The sequence below is a fragment of the Ursus maritimus genome, unplaced genomic scaffold (assembly GCF_017311325.1).
Source record: "Ursus maritimus isolate PB19 unplaced genomic scaffold, ASM1731132v1 scaffold_34, whole genome shotgun sequence".
NCBI lineage: Eukaryota > Metazoa > Chordata > Mammalia > Carnivora > Ursidae > Ursus > Ursus maritimus.
The window spans coordinates 28,830,768-28,845,323 of NW_024426008.1; the positions used below are offsets into that span (position 1 = coordinate 28,830,768).

General features: G+C 46.1%; 1 protein-coding gene across 3 annotated transcripts in view; it reads right to left on the reverse strand.

Annotated features, from left to right (window-relative positions):
- The window catches only part of LOC103663166 (centromere protein P), a 248,300-nt gene that overhangs the window by 90,646 nt on the left and 143,098 nt on the right, over positions 1-14,556 (reverse strand). The gene's annotated exons all lie outside the window — the stretch shown is intronic.

Consider the following 14,556-nt stretch of genomic DNA (forward strand, 5'->3'; position numbering starts at 1 on the left):
GGTGCTCAACTGACTGCTGACCCCGGGTCTGAACGGATCAGCTCCTGAGCCCTCCAGCGCTGGTACCAACACTGCTCCTAAACAAAACAGAAAGGAATCTGCAAACTTAGAGGACTTTGAAAGGAAAAGTGAGACACTGAACTGAAAAGATTTATACAGGGTCCTAAAATTCATAAGGAATGATTTATCTGATTAATACTTCCTGATACGGACATCAGAAAACACGGAGTATTCTACAAACAACTAAGCTGTGCTTTGACAACTGGTAACACTCAGTAACCAACTGATTGTCTGCACAATAACAACATCAACTATGTTCTCAAAAGCCATCATTTAAACATACCATGAATTACTAGGTTCATGGATGCTGACAAAAGAAAGAGCTACTCAAATTCTGCTGTTTCAGTGAAACCTCAAAGGGCGGTTAAAACCCTCTCTGACATCTATTCCACCTCCTTCCCTTATTTAGAAAACATAAAGTTTCCTCATAGGAGATATATTTACAGACTGAAGATGACTGAATTATTCTTCTGTCCATAGCTGAACGTAAATTCAGATCCTCAGTCAACTTAAAATTAAAAAATATTAGAAGTATGCATTAGGGGCGCCTGGGTGGCACAGGGGTTGTGTCCAACTCCTGATTTTGGCTCAGGTCATGATCTCAGGGTCGTGAGATGGAGCCACGCATGGGGCTCTGTGCTGGGCATGCAGCCTGCTTAAGATCCCCTTTCTCCTCTCCCTCTGCCCCTCCTCCCCACTCCCTCTCTAAAATGAAACAAAACAAACACACACACGCACATGGATCAGTCAGAAGTTTCTGGCCAGCTCTAACCTATACGAGAGGACTCCAGGGTCTGCAAATCCAGAAGTCTGTTGAAACACGAGGCCTGTCTCTCATAGTTAAAAATCAAGAGCAAGTATCATGGTTCTGACCTGGAGTCCTTATTAGCTATGGACCTTGTCATGTTACTTAGACTCTGATCTCCAGTGTTCTCACCCATGAAACTGGGGGGAACACCATCTATCTCCCCAGGCTGCTGGGAAGGTCAAATGAGGGGACATCCACGACTGTGCTGGGCACAGGGCGGACATGGGATCAGGTGAGCGTCCATTCTTTCACTGACTGGTGTCAGGAAACCGGCAGGCAGGGAGGTTCAGTGACTTGCTCAAGGCTGCCTGGACTCTTAATATGGTAGATATTAATTATTCAAGGTAATTGATTCCTTAGACTGTGAAATACAGTGGGGAAAGGAGTGGGCGTATTGCATGGGCTGTGGTCAGAGGGATGCTGTGGCACGTCTGTGGTTCTCCCAAGCCTGGAGCCTTTGCTCCCACCCTCCACACAGAGAAGAGTGAAAGCAGGGTAGGGCACGCACAGCCAGGGTCTCCATAAACACACAGTAGTGTGGGATGCAACAGAGTCCAAACTACTCTTCATCACAGATGGGAGTAATTTAGAAGCTGATTTGAAAAAAATCCAGGTTATTATAAGAAAGAAGAGTAAGTCTGACTTCTGTGACTCACTGTGATCACTTATAACACCTGAACTGGGGGAAAAACTATTTAAAATAGCCAGCCAAACTAGAAGCATATGTGATCAAGAAAGGTGTCCTGCAGATAAGATTCAACCTCTGAGATACCCCACAAGGGGGTCTGCAGGGATACAGTCCGTCTGCGAGCAAGCCTTGGCCTCCCTGTCCGGCAGCTGGGCGCATCAGGCCACATGGTCCTCCGGGGGAGCTCCAGCATTTCGTGGCTGCCCCTGTAGTCTGCTGTCGACAGGGCAGTCATGTGTTAGCACATGTCGGAGCCTGTGTGCCTGAATGCTTCAGCACACTCTAACATGTTACTCACATGTCTCTGTTCTGACGTGCCAAACAGAAACAGTCGAGACTGTGAGCCATGCTGGAATCTGGTCTGTCACACGCTGTTATTTGCAATGAAGCGAATGTTTCTAACTTTGTAAACAGGCCTCAGTGATCACACAACTAAAGGCATGACTATTTCTTCTTTGAAGTCACACTTCTCTCTACATGAAAATGGATACAATCAAAACTTAAGAGTCAAGCATATTTTTTCCTTTACACAAAATGTGAAGAATGTGAATCCACACAAGGGAAAGCAGATTGCATTAAAAATAACATGTGATTGCACTAAACACGTCTTAGTTTGGAACAGAAAAGGAATGCATCATGCTATTGAAATGTCATGGTGAGTTTCTAAGTAACAGAGTCTCTGTGGTCAAATAAACTTACATTAAACTATCAATTGATAGAAGCAAATCTTTTTATAAGAATCTGCTAAAGGCTGATTTGTTTTACATAAGTTGAGAATTACATTCACAACTACCAAATTTATACTATCTGAGATACTATTTCTAGGGCAGTAGTTCTTAACTATTTGAAGGATGGACCCCTGTGAGGGTATGAGGGGTGCTATGACAAGACCTCCATGCAGAAAAACACACATCTACAAATACTTCACATGTATCAAGAGACTCACAGAGCCTTTCTCAATCCTCTAGGGATTCACGCACCCTGGCTAGGAAACGCTATGTAGGGGAACAGCTTACTTAACTTAAAATTTTACATGTAAATATTTCACTAGAGGTAAAGATAAATCAGTTAAAATTAAGGCAAATCACCTGTCCCCCCCCCAAGTTACTTAGCAATATTTTTAAGGCCAAAGACAAGTTGAAAGAACAATACAATGACCATCTCTATACTCTTCACCTACATTCACCAATTAACACTATTTTGCCTATTCATTTTCTCTCTTCCTCCCTCCTACGTCCATGTCTGTACACACGTAAGAATTTGCAAGGGAAAGGCTGGACCATCTGAATGCGAGCTGCGGATGTCACGAGACTATCCCCCAGGACTGGAGGAGGAAACTCCTGAGAACACGGAGAGCTCCTGATGTGACTGTGGGGCAACGACCACAATCACTCGCATAGGCAAACCCAGGACTGTCTCACCACAGCCCATATTCAGGGTTCCCTGCTGTCCAACCACGCCCTCAGGGCCTGTGTGTGTGAACCAGAGTTTACACATGGACGCTCCGGTCTCCTGAGAGAGACCTACAACGGCAACCCCTGCCCAGGGCAGAATCTCAGCCCTTCGCTGTTCTGAAGGGTCCCAGCCAGCTCTCTTGTAACATGTTCCCTGTTTGCATTTGTCTGACTGTATGTAGATAAAACATGTCTGGCAGGAATCGCACACAGGTGATGTTGGGCGGGCCCATTACTGGTGATTCTGAGACATTTGGTTGAGGTGGTACGATCTTGCCCTGGTAATTAGAAACAGTCTGTAAGGCAAGACTTTTGGGTCTGTGTGAATACCTTGCAATTCAGTGACTCTCCACGTAGTGGTCTGAGCTTCCATTGACTGTCTTTGCCTAAATCGGCACACTGGAGGGGTCCCCACAGGTGACTGTCCAGCTCTGGCTCCTTCTATAGGAAAAGTGCTATCCCTTTGACTCTCTTTCCTCTGTTACTACAAGCATTTTGCATGTGACATGCTATAATCCACGGCCACCCTTGTGCTCTGTAAGGTGCTCACACTGTCTTCACATGGGCTTCCAGGCTCTGTCCACATGTCCGCAGTAAACTGCGCACTCTGGCTGGTATGAGATGTTTCAGGCACATCTTGTGCCTTCCCTGGCCCCAACCTGTCACTCGTCATTTCTCCTAGGAGCCTTGGTCCTTCTAGTGGGAGATGGTCCTTAGAAACACAGATGTGGGAGTCAGATGCATGAGCTTTCAGGCAGGTCTTCTCAGTGGAAAGAGCTAGAAAGTTTACTTAAAATATTACTTGTACCCTTTCCTCAAAACAAACTGACTTTTGAGGCATTATTTAAAAGTATCGACACCCACACAATATTATAAACTTATTGCAGTAAGTCCTTCAATATTCATAAATTCAACTCAATTCATTTTAAATGACAATTTATGTCATTAACTCATTTTCAGAGCAAACCGTCCAACGGCCTGCGGGCACAGGGTGTAGAGGAAGGGGGGCAGCCCAGAACCAGGGACCAGGAGACTGCAGGAAGGAAGCTGCTGCCACCAGCTCAGCCAATTGCTGGAACTGCAGAGGACATCAGGGCCAGCTTTGTCAGACTGGTTTTTTAAGCTATGCTATAAATTTGGACTTTGACGTAAAATTTCCTGTTTTTTAAAGATACCATATGCTCCAAACAAAACACAGCTGCAGGCTGAATACTGTGCATGGGTCACAAGCTGCTGTATAAGTAACTAACCCCAACCGCAGAGCCCAGTCCACCCTGAGCGTCTCCCCTACACAACCTCCAGGTTGCACAGGAAGAGCACACACTGCTTACACCCTCAGGTTTGATGGCCCAAAATGGTCCTAAAATCTACTTGCAAGGCCAGCCCCCTCACACCCCTCAGGTCTTCCCGCATAGCTCTTTCCTGCTTTTCCTCACAGCCCTTCCACTGCTTTAGGGAACGAGCGACCGACTGCACGGTTCCTTGCAGCAACTGCGCGAGACGCTATGCAGTCCACTGCAGTGCACTCAGAAGGCAGCAGCACAGAAGGCACAGAGCGCCAGATGCCGCCGGAGGGTCGTCACACACCTCAGCCTCCTGGTGATTCCTTGGGAAGGCTCCTCTTGAGGCCACAGACCCCTCCACCCCACCTACGTCATTCCTAATTTGTAGATGATTCCCAAGGGTCTTTCCAGTTCTCTGTTGTTTGGACCAAGACCGCTGCTCCCTATTTCCACACTAGGAGAAGGTCAGGAAGGGGTCTGAGAAATTGTATGCGAGGGTGCCTGGTGGTGCAGTAGGTTGGGTATCTGACTCTCTTGTTTTCGGCTCAGCTCGTGATCTCGTGGGTGTGGGATCGAGCCCCGAGTCAGGCTCCACGCTCAGGGCAGAATTGACTTGAGACTCCCCCTCCCCCTCCCACTGATGTTCTCTTTCTCTGAAATAAATAAATCTTAAAAAAAAAAAGAGAAATTATATGCATAAACTTGCCTATAATCAAGCAGTTTACTTTTATTTTCACCATGGTTAGAATATGTCAGGCTACACAAGAAATCTGTGCTGAGGTTCCCTCTGTGGCAAACTGTTTCTGTTCGTGTAATATTGCTTGCTCGGTTTGGTAATTCATCTTGTTTACAATAATGTGCAGATCGCTCAAGATTCCTAATGATACTGTTTTGATAGAGTGAAATTAATTCTCTAATTTTTAGAGCAAAGCCTAATGAGGGAAAACAAAACAATAAAGATAACAAACAAACGTGCAGAAAAGAACCGGGTCCCATCCATAGGACGCCTACAGGAACCAAAACTGGAAGATTTTAATCTTACGACGCTTTAGGGAAGAGGAGGCATATGGCTGTGTCTGGAACGACAACAGCAAGGATGTAGAGAAAACCTGCAGCGTCTTTCCACAAGGCGTGTGTGCACGTGGCCTTCTCTGCAGGGTTGTGGGAGGGGTCCAGGCCCTGAGTCTGCAGAACAGGGCAAACAAGCCAAACATACAACCATCCCGTGGCACTACTCCTGGGCCTACTTCCTTCCCCACACCTCTGAGCAAAGATCAAAGCAAGGTGCGGGAGGAAGACAGGGCAGGGGTCTCGCAGTGGGGAGAGGTGGAAGAGGCTGCCATACACCCTCAGCAAAGCGATCTCGCAGGAAGTGCCTCCCGCTCTCTAGACCAGGAGACAGAGGCAAAGGCAGAGGGGGGAGCACATGTCCCACTGACAGGAGCAGCTGCCACTCAGCCCCAGCCCAGGGCTGCCATGTGAAAACAGGAGCCACACACTTAGCTTATCGAGAGTAGTAGAAACCACCCGATTCTAAGAACAGCAATTCCAAACAAAAACACACACACCAGAGCCTCACACGACAGATGAAAGCACATCTGAACGTTCACAGCTGCGCCCCACACGGGAATAGACATGTGAACTCTGACTCGGGGCACTTTCACACAACACTGAACGAGCCACAACACCCTGGATGGATGTCAAATGGCAAACGCAGAGTGAAGAAAGCCAGACCCCAGAGCGAGCTGCCAGGTGCCACACTTACAGAGCGCAGGGAACCCGCTGTGTGCCTGAAGCCAGGCAGCAGCCTCCTCTGAGGAAGCCGGGGGCGGGCGGGGGGCGGGGGCTTTCCAACTGGCGCCCGTTTGTGAAAATTAACCGAGCTATACCATTGTGATGTGTTACTTATTTTTGTAATATACACTTATTAAAGTTAAACAAAACAAAACAAAACATGGTGCAGGACAAACAGAAATGCTCTGACGAAACCCAGGTTAGTAAGTGCAGTCTAGTCTCGGGAGGTCCCAGTTCATCAAGGTAACAGATACACCTCTGAACTAAACACAACCGTGTCAGTGCGAGCACGAGCACTCGACCCAGATGGGACTCTGGCTGGAGCAGACCTGAAGCTCCGTGGAGGCCAGCATACTCCAGGTCCACGGAAGGGCATTTTCTTTGGGGGGGGGAGGGGAGCTGGCCACCTGGCCCTCGGAGACACTGCACGCTCTCTGTGGCCGTGGCTGCCTCACTACTACAGGCGCCACTTCTCCGCAAGGTGGGAAAGGACAGATTCTTTATGGCAGGAGAGCACCGGCCCTGCTAACCCACGGGAAACACACTCTGTAAACAGGGTGGCCCCCAACTCTGCGCAACAGGAGGTCCCTTGCAGTTACCTGGCACTGGTGAGTTGTTCCCAGCAGAAAGAAAGAGCCCACTCTGGAAGGATGAGGTCCTAGCTGCAGTGGGAACTGGGCATTCTCCCAGGGGTGCACGGTACAGGGGATGCTAACAACGCTGTCCTTCTCAGACAATGGTGTCCTCCCGCTGCCAGGTCTCCCTAAATGCTCTCCTGGAAAGGCAAAGCCCAAGCTGGTGTCCCCCGGAGCCGCGTGTCCTTGTAGGCATCACAGCGTACAGGCCGGGGCCGGGCCCTAGGCAGGGCCTCGTGTGCGGTGATCTGGCATGCCCGCGGCAGGGCTGCACGCTTCTGAGCAAAGTCTGGGTGAGTAGCTTGATGTGACGACTTGAGCTATGACAACAACGCAGCAGCACGGCCCCGTTCTCAGGTACAGCTGGAGCTGGGTTTACACGTCAGTGATGCTGGTACTTTTCACCAAGATTGATAAATATTTTGTCATTCTATCTAGAGTGAGTGATTTTTAAATTTGTAATCTATCAGTATTTGTTCATTTAAGAATTTCATAAAGTATTTTTTCAAATCAGGTATTCCTTGAATGACTTTGACTGCACATTCGATGGCCAGTTGCCATGCGTTATTAAACTCCCTTTTTTTCTTCAGAATCTTCCAGTAGACGTCTAGAGTTTAGCTAGAAGTCTTGGCTACGATACAAACAGTGATGGAAAACACATGAGCAGTAACAAGTTTTAATCTGGCCCCTCCGTACTACCATGGGCTAATCTGTGGAGGCAGTTTACTTCGGTGTCAGCCAGGGTGCAGCCGCACCGCCCTCGGCAGCGGCGTGCCCCTCTGTTACCACGACACCTCCTCACCTCTCCCTCAGCAGCACCTGGAGCAGCGAGACACGACAGAGCTTTGACCCTCAGGACTGACTCTCTTCTGACAAGGTATGTTTTCAGTCTTTTCTTCATGCACAGAGAACAATTATCTCAAACTTGATACTAAGGGGACATTAACATTATTAACATAAATGCTTGTAAAATATATGATCAAGTTTATCTGCAGAAGTCCTTAAAATCAGTACTTAAGTACATAACCTAAAATTACTCTAGCCTTTAAGTTTTATATAGAATGGATTTATTTTCATGGAACTCACTTTTACAGTTAAATGAAAACTTGGTATTATGCTTCACCATAAATGTTCACATGATTGATTTTAAAAATCATTTAAACAAAAATCTTTCGAGTTTATTTTTTTAGGAAAATAACATGACCTTAAAATAATTAATGATAATCAAGTTTGTGGATATCACAAAATCATTAAGCGAAACAGTAAATATTTCTTTCAAAAATGTAAAGCTATGGTGTTTTCTAATGTCTTTTCAAAATGTGAATTATTCAAATGTCAGTTTTACTTACACATTTGAATATTCATATTGTTTTTGATAAATGTCTTCCTTATTCTTATGTAATAAGATAGCACTGGACAGTTAACACAGAGATGCATACAATTCCAAGAAAAAATCGTTATCAACAATACTTCAACTAGCTCCATATCCAATAAAAAAGATCAGAAACTTCTTTTCACAAAACTCCATAGTCAGGATTTAAAGTAAAGATTCCCTTTGTCCTCTCCCAAAGTAAATCTTTAAATTAAATCTTAAATGAGAAAAATTAAAACAATGTACTTGATATTCTACTCCCTCAGAATCTAAACAGAGCACAACATTCCTTCTTGTTAGTGCGTTCAGAAGTGTGGCAGCCACAAGCCGTGGCCACATGCTGTGGGTGAAGTCACAAAGAAACCTGAGGGTCTCTCTCTCTCTAAGAATAAAGTGCTGTTCTTTTCAATCCCACCAAGACTCACTGAGTTGTTTAAAAAGAAAAAAAAAAAAAGGAAATACAAAGAAATCATAAGCCCACATGCATGTGAAAGTATCTTGATGTTTTTAATTGTTTTTTGGTATTTCGCAACACAGCGTGGTGGAAAGAATTCTTCTGCTTCCACCAGTTACTCCACTACAAAAGAGTATTTGGGTACCTGATCTGAGGTTTGAGACAAAACAGATTAACTTTACAAGCACAAGTCTTAACGTACTGTAGGAGACAGTGGAGAACGAAGAGGTACGAGTGTTCTGTTTTTTAAGATGCAGTGAAAACTGAATGAAGGACAAAAACTGGTGTAAGAGGAAAAGCAGCCACAACTTCTTTATCAGATGGGATTCACATTTCTAGGGTAAAGAGAATTATTTAAGGACAGCGTGGTCTTTAAAAGCATCAGTTTCCTTCCAAAAGGTACGCTAAGTGTCCAAGTGCACGTTTGGACCCTGAACTTCCGTATTTGATCACGTTCAGGGCTGAGCCCCCGCTGCACCTGGACCCAGCTCGGATGCCCTCGGTGAGCACACGGAGCACCTTCTATCACGTCTATGACTGACCACTACTACCAGCACTTGTGAACGGACAGGGACTAGTCAGCCAAGGGGAAGAGTCGCCAAGCAGACCTCTAGGCATGGCACTGAAAAGCACAGTGACTTATTTTCCTAATAATAGCGTCTGAGAGGAAATACCATTTCACTTAGACAAATTTTCCATTCTAAGTTTGTGGAACATTTAAGTGGAAAATAGGAGTTTATGCAAATTCAGAAAAATACTGCTTAGCTCCATTTCCAGTCCTGAGAACCTGGCCAAACCACGTGCCCCGTCCAATCTGGGGAGAGTCTGCTTACTGTCTGGAAGTCACTGTGGGATTGGGGGCAGCCTGGAGGGGCCATGAGGGGCGGGGACGGGGGGGGGCGATGCAGGAGTGAGGAGGCTGGCCTTGGCCGCTTTGCTGTCAAAGACGGCAGTGAGAGCAACGTCTCAGATCCTGGCTCCAACGTGCCATGGTTTATTAATAACAGCAGTAGCACTGAAATAATATTCCAGATATTATTCTGATTAAAAGAAACTTGAAACCAAAGTCCAAAGCTTTCCATGAGTAATAAACTCTGGCAAAACTGGTCTAAACTGGGGAAATACTAAGTCTTAAAACCTTTTAAAGTTTTTAAAAATAGCACAATCTAACTACTGCCCAAACTTATCAAATAAGAACTTAAGCCTAAATATTAATAAGCTAAAAAATTTAAAAATAAGACAACTAAAAGTCACATCATTTTAAGGGGAAGTAATACTCTATATTCTTTCTGAATAACAGAGAAAAACACTGCTGTATAGCGTTCCCTCCTGGACATCCCAATATTTTTCTACTGATAAAAAATTGGTCAACTAGGATAGGGCACGGTTTGGGGCCTACTATCCCTTGTACCTTCTCACCTCAGAGAAAGGTTGTAAAGGGTGAATCTCTCATGGAATCAAGGCTCGCCTTACTTCTCTTTTTAAGGAGCCAGGATGTAAAACAGTGCAGAGATCACATTAATCTCCTACGGCTAACAGAAGTCAGAAGCAGCACCTGGAGAGAATATGCCAGAGAGCACTTTGGGTCTCCATATAAAGAATTCCCTATCAAGCACAGATGGACAACAGGGGAACCGGATACCCCTCAAGGAGCACTCACTGGGGTCATGCAAGCAGAGACTGGGTTCACTAACTGACCTAGCATGTTCCGGGGAGGCTCCAACAGCTGGATGGAGTTTCACCTACGTGCCACTTCCTGCCTCCGCAGGTCTCCTCCCTCACTTGCAGGGCAAGGGCCCAAGGAGGCACGAACAAGGGGTGCTGCCCCAGCAACCAGAAAGCATCCTGGGTACCACAGACTTTCCCCAGCCTGTTCTAGCAGCCAGAGTAACCACCTCCTCCGAGGCAAGGAGAGAGGAGTGGGGAGGCACACTGGCTGATGTGCCTCCTGACCCCATGGGTGGGCTGGTCTGCAGCCCTGATGCCTGGCTTGCCCCTCCCCTTCACCTGTGCGTGGCCTCCTCACACCGCTGTCCCTCTCCGCTAGTCACACCTGATCCCAGCCTGCACCTGGCTCCTGGGCTTTCTTGCGTCCTGGGGCAGGAGGAAAGTAGGCGAGTCCCCAGCCCCACTGCCAGACCAGGGAAAGCCCAGAAGTGTTTGGAGCTCTACCATGTTCCTCTTGTTATGTGTTTGTGAAGGTTCTATGGTTTTCTTTTGTCTATCATTTCAGGTAGAGTACCTGTTACATACATTTCTCTGGTCTAGACTGGGAACCTACAAGCCCCTGTATAGCCCTAAGTTTCTGTAAGAAAACACTGAAACTTAACCAGCCAATTCAAAAATAACTCCTGATTAAACTCCTCATCTCCCATGGACCAGGGTAATGGGGGGCAGGCCTCAGGAAACTATGGCCCCCAAAGATTTCCCAGGTGGGCACTGCTGTATGACTCTTGAGGGGAGGGTAGATGAGAAAACTTTGATTGTATAGACTATCTGATGTTCCAGAAGTGGCGGGAAAAGGCAAAAGTATATAGATGACCAGAGCAAATTCTGTCGGCAGACTGATATTTAAAATATTTAAAAACCGACATAATAATTTAAAAAATTGTCCCCTAGAAAGAGGAAAATAATCCTTCACTCAGTAGCCTACTCTCCCTTATTAGGTTTGTGTATTCTATTTCAATCTTTTTTTCATGTGTGTATATTTTATAGATGGCTTTATATCTATTGGTCTCCAACAGTAAACTGAGGGTTTGAGGAGTAAACAGACCTCTGGTGAAGAATTCTGCCCTACGGGTCTGGAGACCACACACCTGGAGATCCCTCCAAAGTGCCGGCCACAGTGCATGCAGTCAGCACTGCCTCCTTGCGGTTCAGCTCTGTTTATTAACTTAGACATTTGTTTAGTTTTTCCATGAATGCACCTGACATTCCGGCATTGGCTTTTACAACAAGCCCATGCTTGGCTGAGAGTAGTGGATCAGGAGCTGTGGTTTTATTCTTTTGAGGAGGGAAATGAGGGAGGGAAGAGGATGGGGAGAGAGGGGCCCCTATGTCACAGAGTCTGCACCCTAACACTGTGCCTGGTACACAGCAGGGCCCTGACACACGCCCACTGGAAAACTGCAGCAACCTCAAGCAAAGGCAGAGCCAGGGGCAGCTGTGGACATGGAAGGCAGAGCTGCAGAGCCATGGTCAAGAATAAGCTGGTACCGGTGGACAAGCTTTGGTGCGGCTAAGGACCCACCCAGGGCTGAATTACTGGGGAATGGGAGTTTTGGAAGGTTAACGCGAAACCGGGAACCAAGTTCTAGGGAGCCAGGAAACACACAGATGCCTAAGGTCAAGAAACATAGTGGATTAGGGGTACTTGGGTGGCTCAGTCGTTAAGCGGCTGCCTTCGGCTCAGGGCGTGATCCCAGAGTCCTGGGATTGAACCCCACATTGGGCTCCTCCGCTGGAAGCCTGCTTCTTCCTCTCCCACTCCCCCTGCCTGTGTTCCCTCTCTCGCTGGCTGTGTCTCTTTCCATCAAATAAATAAATAAATAAAATCTTTAAAAAAAAAAGAAACATAGTGGATCAAAGTTGGGCAGGGGGCTGAGAAGCAGAAATAATGTGCCAGAGACAAAGTGATAGTGGAAACGGAGCCCAGCTGACTTTACCAGGTGCCCACGCCAGGGTTCCTGGGGGCTGGGGGACTGGACATGGAAAGGGAACCTGTCCATCCCTGAGCCGGGCAACAGACACTGCTGGGCCTCACGCGGCCAGCACAGGGTCTCTGCACTATAGGTATCTGACCACACACCACATCCACTCCTGCCCTCCCAGCCCAGGCTGTGCACGCACCCCTCCTTGTGCAGACGGGTGCCAACAGCAGTGTGCGGACTGGGTGGAGAAGAGATGACAGAGTGTGCGGGTGAGGCCACCTGATTTCAGGATGCAGGAGTGCGCTCCTGTACAGGCAGCAGCAGCAAATGCAGACAACAGGCCGGGCATATGAACTCTACCTTGGGGTCTAACTCTTTCGGTTACATGGCCTTGGGGAAGCCGTTGAAGCTTTCTGTGCGTCCTGTCCCTCCTGGTTAATGTGGGGGACGTGTCTGGAATCAACTAAACTGATGCTTCCATAAGGCAGGGAAGAGGTGGGAGGCCAGGGCTGGTTCTGAAGTGAATTATTAAAATAAAAAATTGTTTGCCATTCTCAGGTATGTCCTGATCTTAACATAATCAAGCGTGGGTTATCACAGAGAAATCTCATGTATCTAGCTGGTGACGTCCAGCCACCCAGTGGACAAAGTGTTCACATTGCCATTTAGATTTCTAGGTTAAATAATGTTAATTACCAGGTTAATAATTGATAGAATTTTTTTTCCCACCTACCCCTGGGGTTAAAAGGCATACCACATATAAATGAATATTTTAATTCATTTCTGATGCCTACGTCCAGAAAGAGCAAGGCCATGGAGAGAGGTTAAAGCTGATTTCTGGGTTCTGGGAAACTGTAAGCAGCTGGCACGATTCAAGGATTTGGGGAGCCAGGTCTTCCTGAGGCTGGACCAACACGACGGACTCTGGAAGGCCTGTGCAGCCAAGGCACGGTCGTGTTCAGGTACAGCAAGCTGGCCAGCTGCACAGCCTTAACGATGGGCATCTGTGTGCCACCAACCGCACACCCCAAAGGGAAGACTGGCATAAGTGTGTTTTACATGATTTCATAAGGCTTTCAATTTTTGAAAATTATGACGACTGTATCGGCTTCACAAGCGACAGTTAAGAAACCATGATATGTAAACATGTGGAAAAATCTGCCATTAGATGACAACAAATCAAATGCTCAGAAGGTTCTGGATCATTCTTTCCAGTTTTGTGTGGGCTTTAAAAATTCAACTGAAAACAACCCCACCCCTCAAAGAAACCAACCAAACAGAACACAGTGGAAAGAGGAGCAAGAAAAGAATAAGAAAGTCTGGCCCTCAGATGCTCTGGATCAGGTACTAACAATGGACCAGATTAGAAGGAGGAAATCCAAGTACACTGTGGAAAAAGTGACCAAGTCTGAGAGTGAGGCTGGCAGCGGGGAGGGGGGGTCATCACAGACAACCTCCAGATGTGAGGCCAAGGGGACATGTGGGTTTTACCTCGAAAGGGACGTACATATTAAGGCAGTGGAAGGATATGGGAAGAGGGAGTCAGGTATGATAATCTGTTTTTGTTTTTAAAAGCACTCATTAGTTTCTTAACTATAGCAATAGTACTTATTGGCCATTATAAAAGTTAAAAAAAAAAAAAAGATGACACATGTCATTCATGGTTCTATTTCCCAGGATTATCAATTGGCTATATTTGTGCCAAGTTTTGAGTGTTTGTAAGTATACTTTACATATGGAATTTATATTTGCTTTTTTAATTCCAAAAATGTTCCATATTTTTATTTTTAAAAATTTTTTAAAGATTTTTATTTATTTGAGAGAGAGAGAGAGAGAGCACAAGCAGGAGGCAGAGGGAGAGGGACAAGCAGGATCCCCACTGAACAGAGAGCCCGGCTTGGGGCTTGATCCCAGGACCCCGGGAATCATGACCTGAGCCAAAGGCAGACGCTTAACCGACTGAGCCACCCAGGCGCCCCAATATTTGTAAACTTTGCAAGTATTTTGTGAGTTCAAAAGTATTTTGTAGAATACATACACCCTATTTTATTTTACTATTTCACTTAAGCCATTAGTATTATCTTTAAACTTTTTGCTATTATATATAATTCTGTGGTAGACATCTTTATGCACATTAGAATTCTTTCCTGAGACTAGATTACAAAAAGAATTAGTGGATTTTGAAAAATAAAGATATTTTTAAAACTTCCAATGCATATTGCCAAACTGCTTTTTCCAAAAACTTTTTATAAATTTACTCACCCTAGCAACGGGTCAGAATGCCATTTTGTTGTGCTCTTACTAGCTCTGATTCTGTTTAAATTTGGATTTAATCTCAGTGTCTTCTTAAGTCCTAGG